General features: G+C 46.3%; 1 long non-coding RNA gene across 1 annotated transcript in view; it reads left to right on the top strand.

The window, feature by feature from the left end:
• The window catches only part of LOC143840694 (uncharacterized), a 50,940-nt gene that overhangs the window by 12,429 nt on the left and 17,343 nt on the right, over positions 1-21,168 (top strand). The window contains exons 2-3 of the long non-coding RNA XR_013232326.1: positions 1,701-1,845; positions 8,619-8,672. This is a non-coding gene — a long non-coding RNA (uncharacterized LOC143840694). The remainder of the gene's footprint in view (positions 1-1,700; positions 1,846-8,618; positions 8,673-21,168) is intronic.

The following is a 21,168-nucleotide window of genomic DNA, read 5'->3' as shown; positions in this document are numbered from 1 at the left end:
AATATCTGTCCTGCTTTCAATTTGGGGCTGTTATGCAGAGCTGTCTTGAGAAAATGGGCTTAAGGACTGAGAGTTTTGAGATCCATTCCTTTAGGATAGGTGTGGCCACACAGGCATATCTCCCATCTCCGTGGGAGATAATGGGTTTGGGTGACTGGCTGTCTACAGCATACGCTTCCTATTTATGACCCACATTCCATATTTAAACTTAATGTGTTGCAGGTCCTCATCGTGGTGTAAAGCGTAACGTATTGGGCAGGTTGGTATGCAGCAAAGCCAGGTTGGGGGCGCCACCTGGGGCTGCAGGATCATATCAAAATCATCTGGTTTGGACAACACGGACTCACCTGGTCAACATTTATGGACGTTGTGTCAGCAGATGTTTATCATTATGGGGCCCCGGCCATTCTCATCATTCAATGATTTGCTGGGAATTTTGGGACTTAAACTGTTCAAGCTTGTTTTGAGCAATTTTCAGTTTCCCAAAATGCACCTTATGTTGGCCGAGTTTTTGGATAGAAGTTGTTGGAGCAATGTGGTTCGGCTGAATAGAGTTAACTGGGAAAAGGTTAGGCTCAACAAGACCATGAAGAAAGTGGTGTTGGAGGTGGGTGGCAAGGTCATGTACCAGTTATGCCCGCTCTATATGAGGGATGGAATGCACTTATCAAATTGGGGTTGCGACTTGTTGCTCCATGGGCTATGTGATGCCCTGCTGGATTGGATATCTTGAGGCAGAAGGTTGGTAGGAATGGGACATTCAGTGGTGGTTTGGGGCCTGAGGGGGAGCCTGTTGGCAGACAGAACAGTTTGCGTACCAGACTCCCTGAGTGGTGGGGAGCCTCATTAAGAGGCTGGCATAAAACTAGCCTGGCTGACCTGTCTGGGGAGGCCAAGGGTCTATTTGACAGGTGGCTAGTGGGTAGCTAAATGAGGTATGCTCCCATCGACCCCCACTTCAAGCTGCCCCCTGGATGGTATGGATTCCAGGCAATAAGGAGCCCACTCTTCCAGCTGGGAATGTGGCTGGCTCCAGGGTACCTACTGGATCCTCATGTGAGCAGCTAGATGGCTGAGGTCAGGCTCATAATCTCATACCAGGCCAACCCTCCAGGAGCGTTGTTATGAATAAAAAGCTGTGGCCATGTTAACACCAAATAAGGAGTTGCATCTTCATTACACCCAGAATTCCAACCTGCTAGTCAATATCTCTTTGTCTGCCACCTTACTCCACATGGATATTCCAGTTTCCTTATTAGTTTGAAGGAAGAAGAAGAAGAGTTGCTTCTTATATGCTGCTTTTCTCTACCTAAAGGAGTCTTAAAGTGGTTTATAATCGCCTTTCCTCTCCCCACAACAGATACCCAGTTTTATCAGTGCCATGTCGAGCCCAAGGTCACCAGCTGGTTGCATGTGGGGGAACACGGAATCAGACCCAGCTTACCAGAGTTGAAGTCCGCACTCTTAACCACTACACCAAGTTGGCCATCAGGTGTTCTTTATTAGTTTAGATTTAGTTTTTCATTGTCTAGATCATTCAGGAAATACCTGTTTTGATTCAATGTGTTTTCCTTTAGCATTGATACACTCCCTATTATTCCATTTCTCCATGTGGAAAAGCCCTCTATGATCCAATGCTATTTTCATTTAAATAGAAATCATTTCCAGATCTTAATTTCTCTTTCTGTTTTTCTTTTCAGTGCTGATGCAAGAGCTCATTCTTAATTACAAAGGAGGCGTATCTGTAATTCAAATGAGACTTGCATATGAACAGGATATATTTCCTTGCCTACAACAGTGTTATTTTCCATTCTCAAGAGGCAATGGAGTTCCATATGGAAAGAGGTTTGTTTACTCTATATTGTAAATCAAGATATAGTGCCATCCCTCAATGTCAAAAGGTTAAAATCCCTGGAGCCTAGTAGAAAACTTCTTGAAGTCCATTGAGAAGCTTCTAGGAATAAACTAGGGAAGGAGAACATGTAAAAAAATGCACTGATGAAATTACCAGCTTTGCAGTATTTACAATGCTGGATTTTTAAAATGCAATTCAAATTCACAACGTTGTTTCATTTTCCAACCCCAGTGAATTAATTTGCATATATAATTTTTTAAATATGTTTTAGGGAATTTCTACCTACATACTAAAATGGCAATAACAGTCTTCTAACTCGATGTCAAATCTTAGCCCATATATTCTGAGGCTTTGTTATCTTCAGCTACTACTGCATTTCAGTATTTTCAAATCAGTGAATTTAAAAGAATAAAGACGATCTGAGATGACAAAATTTAAGATTTAACTAACATGGAAGAAGCATAAAGGAAATATCCTATTTAAAAATAGTTGTAAGTAAACTTAATTCACATGAAACATAAATCATTGGTAGAAACTGAAAAAACATTAGTCATTCATTCAACACTGTAATAAAGAAAACTGTGTTTCATGCGTTTTATTACCTCAGGACTATAGCAAAATGCAACAATGGCAAATTTTCTGGGGTTATGATTATAAAGTTTATGGGAAAAGATTTATAATTTTTGATTTTGATTGTCCCAGTGTTTTTAACTCAGGAGTTACCAAGAAACAAAGCAAAATAGAAGACTTTCAAGCAGCTCCAAAATAGGCATGTGATTATATGTACAAATACACTTCCAGATTTTTTTTTAATGAAGGCAGTTAAGGCCGGTATGGCTTAAGGATTAATTTTAATACACTTGAATAGGAGATCCAAAAGGGGGGGGGGAGCAACTCATATAGTTAGCTGGAAAAGGGACTATAAGAACTAAATGTCACCTATTAAATCCCTTCTAGTCCACATATACTGGTTTACATGAATTTTAAAGAGAAAACTCAAAAGGTTGTGGCTTGTATATGTATGTGCATATGTAAGTGATATGCAGCTGGTTGCTGATACTCAGCCCTATGTATGGTGGGAAGGATATACCCCAAAGTTGTGATGTGGCATAGTCAGCTACTGAACAGTTCAGGCCAGATAAAGTGTTTGCTGCAGTTCTGATGAACTAGTATCCAAAGGACTATTCAACCAATCTTATTTGTCTAAAGGACTTTGAGCTGGAATTCTTTTAAAAGCAGATATTTCTACCACCAGGTAATATCCTTTGGAATGGCAGCCTAAACACACATTACATTTTATACATGCATGTCTACATTGGTTAGGTCCATTTGAATCATAGAATCATAGAGTTGGAAGGGGCCATACAGGCCATCCAGTCCAACCCCCTGCTCAACACAGGATCAGCCCTAAGCATCCTAAAGCATCCAAGAAAAATGTGTATCCAACCTTTGCTTGAAGACTGCCAGTGAGGGGGAGCTCACCACCTCCTTAGGCAGCCTATTCCACTGCTGAATTACACTCACTGTAAAAATTTTTTTCCTGATATCTAGCCTATATCGATGTAGCCTATATCGAGTTTAAACCCATTACTGCATGTCCTCTCCTCTGCAGCCAACGGAAACAGCATCCTGCCCTCCTCCAAGTGACAACCTTTCAAATACTTAAAGAGGGCTATCATGTCCCCTCTCAACCTCCTTTTCTCCAGGCTGAACATTCCCAAATCCCTCAACCTATCTTCATAGGGCTTGGTCATCTTCGTCACTCTCCTCTGTACCCTTTCAATTTTATCTACGTCCTTCTTGAAGTGAGGCCTCCAGAACTGCACACAGTACTCCAGGTGTGGTCTGACCAGTTCCGTATACAATGGGACTATGACATCTTATGACTTTGATGTGATGCCCCTGTTGATACAGCCCAAAATGGCATTTGCCTTTTTTACTGCTGCATCACACTGCCTGCTCATGTTAAGTTTACAATCCACAAGTACCCCAAGGTCTCGTTCACACACAGTGTTACCTAGAAGCGTATCCCTCATCCAGTAGGCATGCTGTTCATTTTTCTGGCCCAGATGCATTTGCCCATTGCGTTCAGATCTCGTTGAACTCTGTCTCTATATTCTGGAGTATTTGCCAGTCCTCCCAATTTGGTGTCATCTGCAAACTTGATGAGTAGTCCCTCTACCCCCTCATCTAGATCATTAATAAATATGTTAAAAAGTACCGGGCCGAGCACCGAGCCCTGAGGTACCCCGCTACTCACCTCCCTCCAGTCTGATGAAACACCATTGACAACAACTCTTTGAGTGTGGTTCTCTAACCAATTCCCCATCCACTTAACTATCTGAAAATCCAGATTGCAGTCCTTCAACTTATCCATCAGAACATCATGGGGAACCTTGTCAAAAGCTTTACTAAGCTTTACTAAAATCCAAGTAAATGACATCAACTGAATGTCCACGATCCAGCAAACCTGTTACTTGGTCAAAAAAGGAAACCAGATTGGTCTGACAGGACCTGTTGGAGACAAATCCATGCTGACTTCCTTGGATCACCAAATTGTCCTCCAGATGTTTGCAGATCGCTCCCTTTAATATCTGCTCCATTATCTTCCCCATAACAGAGGTCAGACTCACTGGTCTGTAGTTTCCCGGGTCATCCTTCCTCCCTTTTTTGAAGATCGGAATAACGTTTGCTCTCTCCCTTCCTCTGGGACATCTCCAGTCCTTAAAGAGGTCCCGAAGATGATGGACAAGGGCTGTGCAAGTTCTCTGGAAAGTTCTTTGAGCTCTCCTAGGTGCATTTCATCCGGACCAGGGGATTTGAACTCATCCAGTGCAGCTAAATGCCTCTCGACAACTTCTCTATCCATGTTAACCTGCCACCCAGACACTATCCTTTGGCTACTGCCATCTCTAGATGTGCTTAAACCCTTTGACCTGTGGGAAAAAACAGATGTAAAGTAGGTACTAAGCCTTTCTGCTTTCTCTGCATCTTCCGTTAGAGTTTGTCCATCCGCACCCAACAGTGGGCCTATTGCCTCCTTTACTTTAAGTTTGCTCCTCACATAACTGCAAAATCTTTTCTTGTTACAATGGGCTTCCCTGGCCAATCTTAGCTCACTTTCAGCTTTGGCCTTTCTGATGATTGATCTACAGTGCCTAGTAACCTGTAGGTACTCTTCTTTAGAGCTCTGTCCTTCCCTCCATTTTCTGAACATTTCCCTTTTCTTTCTTAGTTCCTCTTGAAGTTCTCTGTTCATCCAGATAGGCTTCTTACAGCTCCTGCAGTGTTTTCGTCTTTCTGGGATAGTCATTGATTGAGCATGCAATAGCTCTTGTTTGAGTAGCGCCCACCCTTCACATGCTCCCTTCCCTTCCAGCATTCTCGTCCATGGTATGACACTCATCATGTCTCTAAGTTTATTAACGTTTGCCCTACAAAACTCCAACATCCGCGTCTGGCTACAAGCTTCCTTGGCTCCCCATCTCAAAAGGAATTCTATGAGGACATGGTCACTTCCCCCTAGGGTCCCCACCTCCTTCACCTCATCCACCAACTCTTGCCTGTTGGTCAGTATTAAGTCTACTATGGCTGAACCTCTTGTGGGTTCCTCTACCATCTGATAAATGAAATTGTCAGCCAGGCAGGTCAGAAAGTTGCATGACTGAGGACGCTTTGCAGAGTTTGTTTCCCAGCACACATCTGGGACATTGAAGTCACCCATGATGACAAGGTCCTGCCGCTTGGATATTTTCTCAAGCTGCTCACAAAGTGCAGCATCCACATCCTCTCATTGGTCAGGTGGTCGGTAGCAGACACCAACCACCACACTGTTTTCCCCTCGCTTATTTTCACGCAGATGCTTTCCACTGTAGATATGCTCTCCTTCACTAGAATTTCCTGACAGGTAAGCCCTTTCCTCACATACAGTGCCACTCCTCCACCTCTTCGATCTATTCTGTTTTTTCTGAACAGTTCATATCCATCCACCATTACATTCCAGTCATGAGAATCATTCCACCAAGTTTCTGTGATGCCTACTAGATCATACCTTTCCATCAGCATAAGAAGTTCTAGCTCGTCCTTCTTATTGCCCATGCTTCGGGCGTTAGTATAAAGACATCTGAATCCTTTTACTTTTGGTTCCCTATGAGCTGGCCTTGCCGGTTGGGCTGCCCCCGATCGTACTGCTTCCTTACACTCTCTATGTTGATCGTCTCCTTCCCCTTGTGGCTTCAGTTTAAAGCTCTCCTGATGAATCTTCCCAGGTTCCTGCCAAACACATTCTTCCCCAGCTTCGATAAGTGCAGTCCATCAGGTGCTAGTAGGCCTTCCTCAAGAAAGCCTATCCCATAGTCCCAGAAACCAAATCTCTCCTGCCGGCACCAACTACGCAGCCACTGATTCACCTCCATTATCTTCCTCTCCCAACGCATTCCTCTTCCCTTGACAGGCAAGAATGAAGAGAATACCACTTGTGCCCCCATTTGCTTGAGCTTCCTCCCCAGATCTTGATAGTCATTTTTAATAGGAGCGATGGTATTCAGGGACATGTCATTTGGTTAGACCAGTGCATTTATTTATTATTTAATGTTTTACACATTTTATATCCTACCTTTCTGTCATTACAAGAGCTGCCAAGGTGATTAACAATTTAAAATAGACATAATAAAATACATTATAAAACCATTAAAACAAATCCTGCCCTCCGTTGTCAGCTGGATCAAGGCGGTTCAGCCGTGCTGGTTCTTTTTGATCTGTTGGCTGCATTTGATGTGGTCGATCATGAACTGCTGGCTTTCCACCTCACCGGGACGGGGATATGGGGGACAGCTTTAAGCTGGATATGCTCCTTTCTCCAAAACCAGACCCAGAGGGTGGCAGTGGGAGAAGAGTTATCAAGTCCTTATCAGCTCCCTTGTGGGGTCCCACAGGGCTCAGTCCTCTCCCCCATGCTATTTAACATTTTTATACACCCTCTGGCCCAGCTGGTGTGGAATTTCAGCGGGGTTAAATTCATTGGTCATTCCTGGCCCCCGGGAAGCACGACTGTCTTCAACCAGGGCCAGGACCTTTTTGGTCCTGGCCCCAAGCTGGTGGAATGAGCTCCTGGAAGAGCTAAGGGCCCTGCAGGAGCTTTCAGCATTTTGCAGGGCCTGTAGGACAGAGCTCTTCCGCCAGGTCTATGGTTGAGGCCGGGATGCAAGCTGAGAACAAGGACTCTCCTTGGGACATCAAGTCGGTGGCATGGTATTATCAACACCTCCTCTTTTGCTTCCCTGCAGAACTAGTTTTTTTTGGAACTGGGTTAATTGGATTTAATCACCACTGTTCTTGTTTTATCTGTTATTGTTATAGTTGCTGTATTGTACCTTTAGGGGATAGTTTTATGGGGGTTTTTAAGCACACACTGTAACCCGCCGCAAGCCTAGTGGGAGCGGTGGGCAAGACACTTAATAAATAAATAAATAAATAAATAAATAACAGCACCTTGAATTGTGCCCAGAAACAAATAGGAAGACAGTGAAGGTAGGCTAAGACTACAGTGACATAATCCATATGACCCACTCAAGTCCACATCCTTGCTGCAGAATTCTGTAGCAGTGGAAGTTTCTGAACACTTTTCAAGGCCAGCCACATATACAGTACATTGTACTAACCTAATCTAAATGTAACCAGGCCATGCTTCACAGTAGCCACGTCTTTCTGTCTAGGAAATGCCTGCAGTTGGCTAACAACTCAAAGCTGGTAAAAGGCATTCTTGGCCACAACTATCACTGGTAGGTCCCAGGTTCAAGAGCATCCACAGACTATGAACTTGTTCCTTCAAAGGGAGTGCAGCTCCATCCAGAATGGGTGATGCCTGGAGGAGAGTGAATGTTATCCCAATCTTCAAAAAAGGGAGGGAGATGACTTGGGAAATTATATGACTTGGGAAACTCAGTTGCAGGGAAGATAATGAAGCAAATTTTAAAGGGGGTGAGCTGCAAAGCTCTAAAAGTCAGTTTGTTGACCAAGGGAAGTCTGAAGCAGGAGATAGTAAATGGAAAAAGAGGGATCTTTAATGATTAAATCCCTTGACAATTACAAAGACGATTGCATCTTTAATAGTTATCCCACCAAATGCTAACTGAACAGTCTTGAGGTCTTCTAAGTATACTTTATTTTCATATGTCTTTGTTTTATATTGCCTTCAGAAGTGTTTTCAGTTTTGTTGCTCTGATGTCGTAGCTGGGTCAGGTTTCTTATTCTTGGAACTGAGGAGAGTCATTTTGAATTTTAATCTTCCATTGTTATTAAAAAGTCCCTAAAGCCCATGCTTTTCTTCAGAATAAGTGGGATGTTAAGTTCCAGCTACAATGACAAATACAACAATACCCAACTCACAAGAACCCTTTCTATTCTCTACTTTAGAATTAAAAAGGCTGCACTTTCTAATCGAAAAGGGCTTAAATCTTGGTGGTTAAGGACACAGCATGAGCACATCATACAATGCAGAATATGTGATGTAGGTCGAATGTCAGATGGAACACCGAAGGTGTATTGGCATTAGTTTGAGATGAACTCATTATTTGTTTGTGCTAATGCCAAGAATGGCTTATGTAGGCCATTGGAAATGTGTGACTTAATAAAACACCTATATCATCCCCATTGTGTACCAGGCCTTTGCCATATGTTTTACAGAAAAATAATCACAATATGCTATAGAATTTTTCTTTTTAGTTTTATTGGCAACTCCTTTTTTGTATCCTTACATTTGTAGAACCAGATGTCTTAGAACTGTGAATCCTGCCAGTAGACTCTAAATCTGCCTACAGTAAGTTTTTCTGTAGATAGTAATATCACAGTTTTATGGTCTGATACTTTCTCACAATGTACATGGGCCTGAAATATGTTTCTTATATAAATGCTCATAAGGTTTATGAGGCCACAGGAGCTCAATAAGTTCTGGTCCAGAGTAAAGCATGTTTTGTACTATGTCTTGAACTAGAATCATTCTGATGAAGAAATTATATTTGGAAAAGAAAGAATGATTTGGAAAGGCACAGGGGCTCATTTGAGTGTATATATGTGAAATTGGAATCTTAGATTAAGTCCCAGTGGAAATAGTTCGGTGGGTAGAATATAAGATTAGAGGTCAAAGTGACATGAATCATACAAATACTATGTTTGTTCAACAGCACCATAGAAACATTATTTTTGTCAATTTAATCTTGTTTCTACTCTTATGGAAAAAAAGATCACTTGAAGTCATCAGGAAACTTTTATAAGAAAGCTGGAATAATCAGTTACATAAGAACAGGTAACAAACAGCTGGGTTTTTCCAGGTTTTTTAAAATTATAATCCTGTGGGTATATTGATGGCTATGAAGCTTCATGACTCCTTCTCATTTACTTTGTACTTGTGTAACCCAGCTGGAATTAACATGCTCCAAGAAAGTGCTATAGTTTCTGAAAACAAGTTTGTATAAATATGGTGGAGGAAAAGTGAGAGAAAACATGCTATTTTACAGAAGAAATTCAAGTTGTAAAATGTAAGCTAGGACTTTGGAATTTTACCTTTAAAAAAAAAGGATAGTTGATTCAAAATTGCTTCTTGTCTACAAACAAATTTTCAGGATCATACTATAATACTGGCACCCTGTTGGCATTCATTACATATGATAATTATTGTTGCATTATTTATTAAAGCATTTCTACTGGAGGTATGATGAACAACTCTGGAGACAAAGGGTAAACAATTAATTAAGAGGATGGAAACCCTGACCTCGATAGCGCAGGCTAGCCCAACCTTGACATATCACAGAAGCTTATTAGGATTGGCATTGGTTAGTATTTGGATGGGTCCAGGGTTTCAATGCAAAGGCAGGCAGTGGTAAAGTACTTATGAATGTCTTGTATCATAAATAAAATACAATTATACTGACACGCTATGAAAAATCTTAATGAAAGCTTTTGTTATTCAGTTACTGAGCTTACAATATCTTGCATAGAAATCTACTTTTAAAAATCAAGTCTTAAAAATATTATTTCAGGCATATTACATAAACTTATTAAGTTAATTCCTTTTACCAGCATAGAGATTTTCCAGATAATTCGCACTCATTCCAAATTAGGAGATAATAGAACACGTAATTTGTTTATACCCCAGGCTGCCCACATTTTTTGCTAAATGTACCAATGACATATACCATACATAAAGCTGCCTTATGCTCAACTGGCCTTTATTGATCAGGACTATTATCCTACATGGGTCAGTACTGCAGACTAACCACCAGGATCTCAGGTGGGGTGCTTTTATATCTCTTTCTGTCTGATCTTTTTAGACAGAGATGTCAAAGATTAAACTTAGGACTTTCTGTGTGCAAAGCAGATGCTCTACTACTATGCCATGATCCCATATCTCCTTGACAGCTGTTGCTATGCAGCTGACTATCAGAAGAAAATTGGACTGCAGAATGTGTTTATTTTTATGATCAGACAGGTAAGATTTATAGGATAGATATTTTATAAATATTCTTGACTGTTAATGAATGTTAGTTCATAGGCATTGCCTATGTGTGATTTCATTTATTTACTATTTCTATAGTGCCTCCAAAGCATCATTTTGCAGACTCTGTGGCACTTGCACATGTGTAGCATCAGTAACTCCTTCCTATACTCCACCCCTCCATTGGCATGGATCTCCCAGATCCTCATCCAGTGTACAGATTACACTGTAACTATAGTTTTTTTTTAAAGATTTTTATTTTTATTTTTCAGGATAAAAGATAATGAAATACAGGCAATCTACATTGTAGATACAGAAAAAGAAAGGTTATGCTCTTCATTTGATACATTTAGTTCCCCATTTCAATCCCCTTTTGTAATATTTAAAGATAATGCAATGCAAGTAATCTACATTATTGATACAGAAAGAAAAAGATTATGCTCTTCGTTTGATACACTTGATACCCCGTTTCAATCCCCTTTTAACTTATTTTCTTAGGTAAATCAGATAAGGGCCCCATTGTTCTTGAAGAGCCTCTTCTCTTCATTTAAGATTATAAGACTCCACATGGCTACAATATTATGGACTTTTACCCAAAGCTTATAAACTTTTTCATGTTTCCACCACATTTAAAAAGAGAAGTCTACTTTGTTACCATCGTTTCAACATTTGTTTGCATAGTTTTTAACAATTTTAACAATTTATACTTAACGTGGTCTTAGAGCCATCCTCATTTCCACTAGGGAAAAGAAAAAAGGAAAAAAATAAAAGCCTGCTTAGTTGTACGGAAAAAGAAAAAAAAAATATATAGGTTGTTAAGGTTGTTAGGTTATATAAGTGTACATTATTAATACAAAAAATGATAAAATAGAGTCTTCATTAGTAAAATAAAGTCTTCGTTAGTTACATTTACACCTCCTCAGTTAGGTGCCTCCTTTTAGTTATGCTTTAAGTTTAAGCTGAGAGTCACTACAGAGATATGTTAAATAATTCAAATTCAGCTAACATAGGAAATCTAAGACCGCACACTTACATGGTAGTATAAACCCATTCCATTGTCTCCTTTTAATTAAGCTTTAATTTTGGGCTGGTAGACACTACGAAGTTCAGCTTACTTAGAAGATCTTAGACCCCAGATTAACTTCTTAACTAGTTATATTGCCTATATAGCAGAAGGAGGAAAAGAATTTCAACCACTGTGTTTCATTTCCGTTCCCCAAGCTTCTTAAGGGGGTCTCGTATCGAGGCTTGTTACATCTTGTTGTTCCCATTGACTTATGTTCTGTCCAATTAGCCTTTGGCTTAGAGAGTGCAGTTGTAGTCTTTCCCTCGGAGTATACATTGATGAATCTTGAAACAGTTGTACCTCCTGGGCTCCAATATCAGTACAGTTTTTTTTCCAAGAAGCTCCTTTCAATCTTTCACAGCAGATCCATATATCTTTTGATTGATTCTTGTATACTGTTGCTTTGGATTACTTTCACAGCAGATCCATATATCTTTTGATTGATTCTTGTATACTGTTGCTTTGGAGTGGCTGTATGTCTTCTTAGGTAGGATGTCCTTATCTAGGCTGCAAAGCTCCGACATCCCCTTTTCCAGCTCCATAATTTCAAATTTCTGTTCTGCTGGTAATTTTCCACCTTGTTTAGAGCTATCATCAGCCACTGTTATTGATTCATCATTCCTGTTAGAGACTTCTTCCTTGCCACCCTTGAACTCCTTGAGCATATTTTTAAGCAAGCCATCTGTAAATGCTTTCAAATCTTGTGTTTGTCTCTCTAATATGTAAGCGAATTTCTTTAGCATGGACATTTTCTAGGCTTGAAAGTTTGTAGACAATTTTGCAAATAACCAGTAGAGGTCCTACAGAGTCCTAACAAAAAGCAACAGTCTGTTTTTTTATTATTATTATTATTATTATTATTGAATTTATTTCCCGCCACTCCCTTGCGGCTCGTGGCGGGTTACAACAGTATAAACCCCATAAAATACATTAAAACCAAATAACATGTCAATATTAATGACTACCTGGCAAGAGCGGCTAATCAACTACCCATTCCCCCTTAGCAAATGGAGAGGGGATACTGATGGTACTCATGTCTAATCCCAATCCTCAGGTCCCGGGGGGGCGTAGGTGTTAAGCCTGGTCTCAACCGTAAACCTGGCGGAAGAGCTCCGTCTTGCAGGCCCTGCGGAACGATGGAAGGTCCCGCAGGGCCCGCAGTTCTCCCGGGAGCTCATTCCACCAGGCAGGGGCCAGGACCGAGAAGGCCCTGGCCCTGGTCGAGGCCAGGCGTGCTTCCCTAGGGCCGGGGACGACCAATAGATTTTCTCCCGCAGAACGTAAAGCTCTACGGGGGGCATAGGGCGATAAGCGGTCCCTCAGGTATGTGGGTCCCAACTCGCGTAGAGCCTTGAAGGTTAAAACCAAAACCTTGAACCGGATCCGGGCAGCAATTGGCAACCAGTGCAGCTGCCTCAGCACTGGCTGGATATGGGCCCTCCAAGGTGTACCAGTGAGGACCCTGGCAGCTGCGTTCTGCACTAGCTGAAGTTTCCGGATCAAGGACAAGGGAAGGCCCGCGTAGAGCGAGTTACAGAAATCTATTCTGGAGGTGACCGTTGCATGGATCACCGTGGCCAGGTGTTCGGGGGACAGGTAGGGCGCTAGTAGTCGGGCCTGGCGAAGTTGGAAGAATGCCTGGCCTGCTACTCTTTTGATCTGTGCCTCCAAAGTTAGGGAGGCATCAATGATCACGCCCAAATTCCTGGCCTGGGACGCGATGGTAAGATGCGCCCCTCCCAGGGTGGGCAAGCGCGCTTCCTGATCCTGCCCCCTGCGTCCCAGCCACAGGACCTCCGTCTTGGAGGGGTTGAGTTTCAGACGACTCTGCTCGAACCATTCTGTCACCGCTTCCAAACATCTGGCAAATGGTTCCGGGGGAGAGTCCGGGCGGCCGTCCATGAGGAGATAGAGCTGGGTGTCATCAGCGTACTGGTGGCAACCCAGTCCAAAACTCCGCACCAGCTGGGCCAGAGGGCGCATAAAGACGTTAAATAATGTGGGGGAGAGGACCGCGCCCTGTGGGACTCCACATGGAAGTCTGTAGGAGCGCGAGAACTCATCCCCCACTGCTACCCTCTGGGTCCGGTCCTGGAGAAAGGAGCGTATCCAGCGTAAAGCTGTGCCCCGTATCCCCGTTTCGGCGAGGCGGTGGACCAACAATTCGTGGTCCACGGTGTCAAAAGCGGCCGACAGGTCCAGAAGAACCAGCACTGCCGACCCGCCTCTATCCAGCTGGCGACGGAGATCATCCAGCAGGGCGACCAGCACCGTCTCCACCCCGTGGCCAGGTCGGAAGCCAGACTGATATGGATCGAGTGCCGAAGTTTCTTCCAAGAATGCCAGGAGCTGGTCTGCCGCGGCCCTTTCAACCACCTTGCCCAGGAACGCTAAGTGCGATACTGGGCGGTAGCTGTCTGGGTCTCGCGGGTCCAGCATGGATCTTTTCAGGAGAGGGCGGACCACTGCCTCCCTTAACTGCTCAGGGAACTCCCCGGAATCCAGGGAGAGATTGACAATATCCCTGAGCTGGCCTCCTATCTTCTGGCCCCCTCCTTTGAGGAGCCATGACGGACAGGGGTCGAGGGGGCACGTGGTCGCCCTGACCGAACCTAGCAACTCGTCCACTTCGGGTAAAGAGAGCCGTCTGAAGCCATCGAACGTCACCTCCAAAGGCGGCCAACAGGTCTCCAGTTCATTTACTGTATTAACTGTGGCGGGAAGAGCGCGGCGGAGCGACGAGACTTTGTCCGCAAAATGGCTCATTAAAGCCTCACAGCCTAGTTCTAATTTTCTACTATTTTGGCGCCCCTCAAGGGCGGTAAGGGATCTAACTGTTCTAAATAGTTGGGCCGGGCGGGAGCTCGCGGACGCGATTTCCGCGGCAAAAAATTCCCGTTTTGCCACTTTCACCGCCATCTCATACGCCCTCATAAGCGTGCGATGAGATGTTCTCGTAGCTTCGTCGCGAGTCTTCCGCCACACTCGCTCTAGTCGTCTCACTTCCCTTTTTCTCTCCCGAAGCTCCCTGTTATACCAGGGTGCCCGTTTGAGTCGAGGGCAGAGAAGACGTTTAGGGGCGATCTCATCTATGGCAGCCGATAGGCGGGACTGCCAGTCCTCCACCAGGGCCGCCAGTGAGTCGCCAGGAGGCATCGGGTCCCGCAGAGCATTCCGGAATCCTATTGGATCCATAAGTCTCCGCGGGCGGACTAAAATGCGCCCGCCGCCCAACTGGGGGGGGGGTGGTATCCTGAGCCGGGCCCGCAGGGCATAGTGGTCTGACCACGGCACAGCCAAAGCTGTATCCAGATCCACTTCTATCCCAGCGCCGAAAATCAGGTCGAGTGTGTGTCCGGCATGATGGGTGGGCCCAGCAACAAATTGCGAAAGTCCTAGTGTTGCCATGGATGACACCAGGTCTCCGCCATGGACTGGAGAGGGCGCATCCGCGTGGACATTGAAGTCACCCAGGATCAGAAGCCTGGGGTACTGCAACGCCCAGGCGGCCGCCGCCTCCAGCAGGCGGGGCAGGACATCTGGCGGCGCGTTGGGCGGACGGTATACCAACCAGATAGCCAAACTCTCGACCGAGTCCCATCCAATACCGACACACTCCACCCCCTCGATTTCCGGCGCCGGGAGAGCCCTGTGGGTGAGAACCTCCCGGACCACAATGGCCACCCCCCCTCCCCTTTTGTGGGTCCGAGATTGGTGGAGGACCGAGTAACCTGGTGGGGCTAGTTCTCTCAGGGCCACTGTCTCACCTTCCCTCACCCAGGTCTCGGTCACGCAAGCAAGGTCCGCCTTCGACTCTGCAATAAAATGTTGCAGAGTCGAGGCTTTGTTCTTAATCGACCTTGCGTTGCACAAGACCAATGTCGGATCCTTTACCCTAGCCTCCACCCTCACATTCCTGGGGATGGGCCGGAGGTTAGAAGGGGATCGAGCACACCCAGGGCGCCGACCATGTCTCCATGACCGGGCCCTATACAGGACACCAGTGCTCCCACCCCTTCTCTTGTCCAACCTCCTCCCCTCGCTATAGCGCCCCTTTTGATATTAAAGCAACATCTCGTACTGGAACAGAATTCTCGCGAGATCTTCCCACCCACAGTTCTTATCTCTTATCTCCGAAAACCAAAACAAATGCAGTAAAAGCTATTACTAATTAGTTTGAGTTATTTTAAGTCCTTCTTCTACTTAGAAAAGAAAATTGGCCTGCCTCATATCGAGGTGGCTTCAAGCAGAGCCAGAGACGGGGGAGAAAGGAGAAACGGGAAAGTACTTGCGTCTTTATGCGTTGATTGATGTCTTGAAGGCCCATTATGCATGGCCGCCGAAACGGCGATTTCGGGTCACATGGAAAACGCGGAGGGGGATGACGCGACGCACACTGGTTATGCATCGGGCGGGGCACGACGGTGGCAAAACCCAGGGTAACCGATTATGCACGCGGCGATCTGGGCACCGCTTCTGGTTGCGCCCCTGTCACCCGGAAGCTGCGCTTTCTTCCGCGTTTCACTGACGCGGCTTTTTCGGCGGCATGCACCGAAGCTGCGGCCGGTTGCAGCCGGCTCCGTGCGTTATCGGTGATTTTAGTCGCCGCCATTCCACCCTGAATGTGTGCTAAAACCCCCGTGCATAATGGGTCAATATCTTGGAGTTTAGCAGATGTCCTCCCCTCAGTTCACAACATTCATTTGCATTAAATCGTAGTAGAGGATCAAAGTAGACTCGCTTATCTTCCTGTCACTTTAGCTTGCTTAAATTAAAGAAAGCAGCTTTCCACGCCGAGAGTTTATTCCAGGGGAGAAGGTGCCGTGGGAAACCCCACTCACTGTTTATAGGCTCGATCTGATGTCTACCAGATGTTTTCACTCCGAAGTTGTGATGAGTTGAATGTCTTGCAGGGAAGTATCCAATTAGCTTTGTAGATTAAGATAAGAGCTTTGTAGATTGCAGAGTTGAAAGAAAAGAAAAAAGTTTTAAAATGGCGGATGGCACTTACTGGACCCTGTGAACACTGAGCTTACGTTCCAATGGGATATTAATTTCCCTGCGGAACAGAGAGTCCCCAGAGATTCACAAGGAATTCCTGAGTAGATGGTGGGTGGGTTTGCGTACCCAAAACCCGATTCTGTCAATCACAGCAGCGATTGACCCTCAGTGGAACAGGAGCTCGAAGTATTCGAGCTATCCAAGTGTCATGTCTCTGCCCCCTTCTGTAACTATAATTCTTCACCACACTGTGTCTCTTTCTGTCTGATTAGGATTATGAATCAGCATATATATTATGATCCCGCCTGGGGGGGACCCTATGTTGTATTTATGCAATCTGAAGATAAAACATAGTATATTATCTTAGATTTGTATTATGTACTGGGCCTCTTCTGCATGATGAATACCCCCTGGTGACTCGTTTTACAGCTTTTATTTCTGCATGTCAATCCTGCAAAAGCCAGAGGCACAAGGGGAGATGTTGACATTCTCCTATGACCATGATTGTGACCCTTCCACCACTACTCATGGTCCTGAATGCCTCACCAAGCAAGTACCCACCCAACCACAGCCCAGGACAATAGATCAAGTTGATCTTGGCAAGTTGCCAGATAAGGAAACAGACAAGCAGACAGGCAAACAGGCAGAGATTGATGGGCCCCCAGAAGAAAAGCTGGTCAGATGGAGGGAGGTTTCTAACTAAGCGTGAAGAGCTGGACACTAAAGTCAGCCCATGAGGTATTCTGCATGGAGCCAAATAAAACAGTTTTAAAAACAACCAGTTTAGACCGCTTTATTATATTACAATCGTTATGCATTGAATATAGTCTGTTGAAAAACTACGTTGCAATGCTCTCTGCATGAAACAATTCATAGCCCTGCCCCCCGTAGTTTTGCCAACTCCACTTTGTTCTCTAATGCAGTCACTAATCTGCATAACTAAAGATCTTCTCTGCATGGCTAATAGATCATCTCAGGCAGGCAGGAGAGAAATGAATCGCTGAAAAGCATCTTTCAGAAACAACGCTTAAAAGACACTTAAAGCACTGAAGAGGCAGTTCACCATGCAGAGCAAAATCAGTTTTGCAGAGTAAATTAACTCTTCTGTGCAGAGATCAGAAAAACAACGATGTATTTAGTGAATTTTCATCAGTTTATCTATCATGCATAAGAGGCCCTGGACATGCTCCAAGACTGGAACAAGTCTCCTCTAAATGAATAGCAGCCCAGTGTGTATTTGTGTGTGTGCGGGGGGATTTAATGGGCAGAGGACTCCATTGAGGGTCACTCCAAAAAGCAGTCCCCCAAAGCTCCAAAGAGTAATCTCTCATCAAATTGTTGGGTGTGTGTGAAATTAAATGAAAAAAGAAAGGGAAAGTATGAAAGAAGCAGACAGCAGGAAAATAACTCTAAACAAATACGGTATGTGAAATGAGGAGAATTCATCCAGCAAACAATGACCCCCCCTCAAGTGCATCAGAGAGGAACCCAGGACAAATCAAAGTCCTTTGGCCCTTGACTGAGTAAACTTGCTAAACAATCTCCCCATGCCCAGCAGACAGACTCTAACTTGTCACAAGCATACCCTCTCCATCCAAAGCCATGACAGCAACAAAGGGAACTCATCCTTATCCTATGCTTATATAGATCTGACTCGCGAAGGATTATGCATGGTGGCAGCCACACCAGGCTGCTGCCGTTCTGTTGTGGCAGGGCAAAAAGCCCCACTGTTCCCCGTCTGGCTGCCTTGATACAATGCGTGGCATGCAACGCGGGGCTGGAAGCTCTGGGAGCGCTCTGCAGCCATGGCAGTGGCGGCGGAGGGGTTGGGGGCATGGGGCCCCCACTGCATGATGGTGGGGAGCAACATGCTTCTCTCCCACCATAGTGGGGTGGGGGGCACCCCTGTCAGCTCCTCAGAGCCTCAGAGCTGGCAGGGTTGAGAGGCATCCCTGCAGGGACACTGTGTCATGACCCCCCTGGTTCATGCCATCCTGTTCCCGACTGCTCTTGCATATTCCCACTTTCTCAGGCTTCCTCCGACCCAAGGCCATAAAGCAATAAACCTGTCCTCTGAGATGTTTCCTCCCTTCCTTTTCCCAGCGGGTGAGGAGGCCCAACAACTGTATCAATCTCACTGTAAGTGTCCTTGCGGAGACAGCCAAATCTCAACAATGTGCCATCTCCCCGATAAGGCACCTGGCCATCTGGTAGCCTGAGAACCATTTTATGGCGGACGCCCTCTCCCGCATGTTCCCGGGAGAACACCGCCCCTCCCGGGTGGACACGGTCTTTACCCCCAAACAATTGGGGCTCTTGGCTCAAACCCGCAGCCAGACCAAGGCGGGGCGCCCGGCCCAGGGCCCCCCTCCGGACCCCTCAGGGCCTCCCCCCACGGTGCCACTCTCAATTCCCCTGTCGGAATTCCGCTCGGCCCTGGGTCCGGACCCGCAACTTGCCAACCTCCGCTCGCAGCTTCGTGCCCACGAGGGGGTCTGGTACAAAGGGGATCGCCTGTATGTCCCCGCCTCGATGCACAAGATGATCTTGGAATTGTGCCACGACAGCAAGGCTGCGGGGCACTTTGGCTTCCTGAAAACTTGGGGGCTGCTTCGCTGCCAATTTTGGTGGCCGGGGGCCCGCCGTGACGTGGGGAAATACGTCGCGGGCTGCCCAGTGTGCCTCGCGCACAAGCGGGGGGTGGGTAAACCCCAGGGCCTCCTGAAACCCCTGGAAATCCCCGACCGCCCCTGGGAGATCATCTCCATGGACTTCATCACCGACTTGCCCCCCAGCCAGGGGAAAACGGTGATTTGGGTGGTAGTGGACCAATTCTCGAAGCAGGCCCACTTCGTTCCCTGCCCGGGATTGCCCACTGCGCAGCGCCTGGCTGAGTTGTTCGTCACCCACGTGGTGCGCCTACATGGTTTCCCCCGCAAGGTGATTAGCGACCGGGGGGCACAGTTCGTTGCCAAATTCTGGGGGGCCCTAATGGACCTGGCGGGAGTATCTAGGGGGCTGAGCTCTGCGTATCACCCCGCCACAAATGGTCAAACTGAGAGGGTTAACCAGGTGCTCGAACAGTATCTCCGCTGCTTCCTGAACTACCATCAGGACGATTGGGTTTCCCTCCTGCCCCTCGCGGAGTATGCCTACAACAACGCCCCGCACTCGAGCACTGGGAAAGCACCCTTTGAAGTGGTTCATGGCTACGCCTCGCCCCCCTTCCCCACTCTCGTGAAGCCACCGGGAGATCCCACCGCCTCCCCGCCGGGGGTGGACGAGTGGGCGACCCGGGTGCGGGAGGCCTGGGGGGAGGTAACAGAGTCCCTGAAAAAAGCCAAGGCTGACTTCAAGAGGTGGGCTGACCGCAAACGCCAGAGCCCCCCCGCATATGCGGTGGGGGACGAGGTGTACATCTCCACAAAACACCTCAAAAATAGGCGGCCGTGTAAAAAGCTGAGTTACCAGTTCGTGGGCCCCTTTAAGGTGATCCAGGTGCTGAATGAGGTCACCGTGCGAGTGGAACTCCCAAAGAACTACCGTAAGGTTCACCCGGTTTTTCATGTCAGCTTGGTCAAAAAGGCTCCTCCACCCGACAAGTGGCACCCCCAATCCCATCCACCACCCCCCGTTATGGTGGGGGAAGAAACACACTATGAATTGTCCGATGTAGTCGATTCCCGCTTTTTCCGCAAGCAATTACAATATTTGGTCTCCTGGAAAGGCTTCCCTGACTCTGACAACGAATGGGTGGACGCGGAGGACGTCGCTGCCCCGATTCTCCTCCGCAAATTCCACTCCCGCTTCCCCGATAAGCCGGGCCCTTCCCCCGTAGCTGCCGGAGCCTGAGGGCGAGGGGCGGGGAGGGTCCTTAAGGGGAGGCGAGTGTCATGACCCCCCTGGTTCATGCCATCCTGTTCCCGACTGCTCTTGCATATTCCCACTTTCTCAGGCTTCCTCCGACCCAAGGCCATAAAGCAATAAACCTGTCCTCTGAGATGTTTCCTCCCTTCCTTTTCCCAGCGGGCGAGGAGGCCCAACAACTGTATCAATCTCACTGTAAGTGTCCTTGCGGAGACAGCCAAATCTCAACAATGTGCCATCTCCCCGATAAGGCACCTGGCCATCTGGTAGCCTGAGAACAGGACCCCTTTTGTCATTTCTACCCACTCTCCCGCCAAATCCCCTGAGCACCCCTCCTCTATTTGGTGCACCCTATATCTACCCCACCCGTTTCACTTGTACTTTGTTATTATCAAGATCTTTGCTTAGGAAGATCTTGGCATGCTTAGCTAACTGTGGACTTTGCCTAATAAAGCTCTACTTTGGAATTTGCAACCGACTGTTGGATTCTTGATGCGCTTTCACTTGGGACTCCACCGGCTGGGCTCAGCCTGATTCCTGACACACTGTAGGTCAGGGGAGGAGCCGGGCCCAAAAGCCTGACTCCTCTGATTATGCACTAGGCTAGCCCGACCAACCCTCGCCTGCACCCTCGGTGGACCCAGGAACATGGAAGAATCTGTGTTTCCTTAGTGTGGGTTTTCCAAGGGCCTGGGTTGGGCCAGGGCTGGGATGGTGGTGACGTCGAGAATAATTGGGGATTTTCCCCAAAACCCTGTCACTGTCATCTCGGGCATTCCAGCCCGTGCATAATCAGTCATAGTAATGAATGCAAACTTCTTATTTACAGGCAGCAGCGCCTGTTGAGCTTTGGAAGTCCGTATTTGTGTTTCCAAGGCTGGAAAACAC

This window comes from Paroedura picta, chromosome 6, assembly GCF_049243985.1.
Source record: "Paroedura picta isolate Pp20150507F chromosome 6, Ppicta_v3.0, whole genome shotgun sequence".
NCBI lineage: Eukaryota > Metazoa > Chordata > Lepidosauria > Squamata > Gekkonidae > Paroedura > Paroedura picta.
This window is presented reverse-complemented; position numbering and strand designations above follow the sequence as displayed.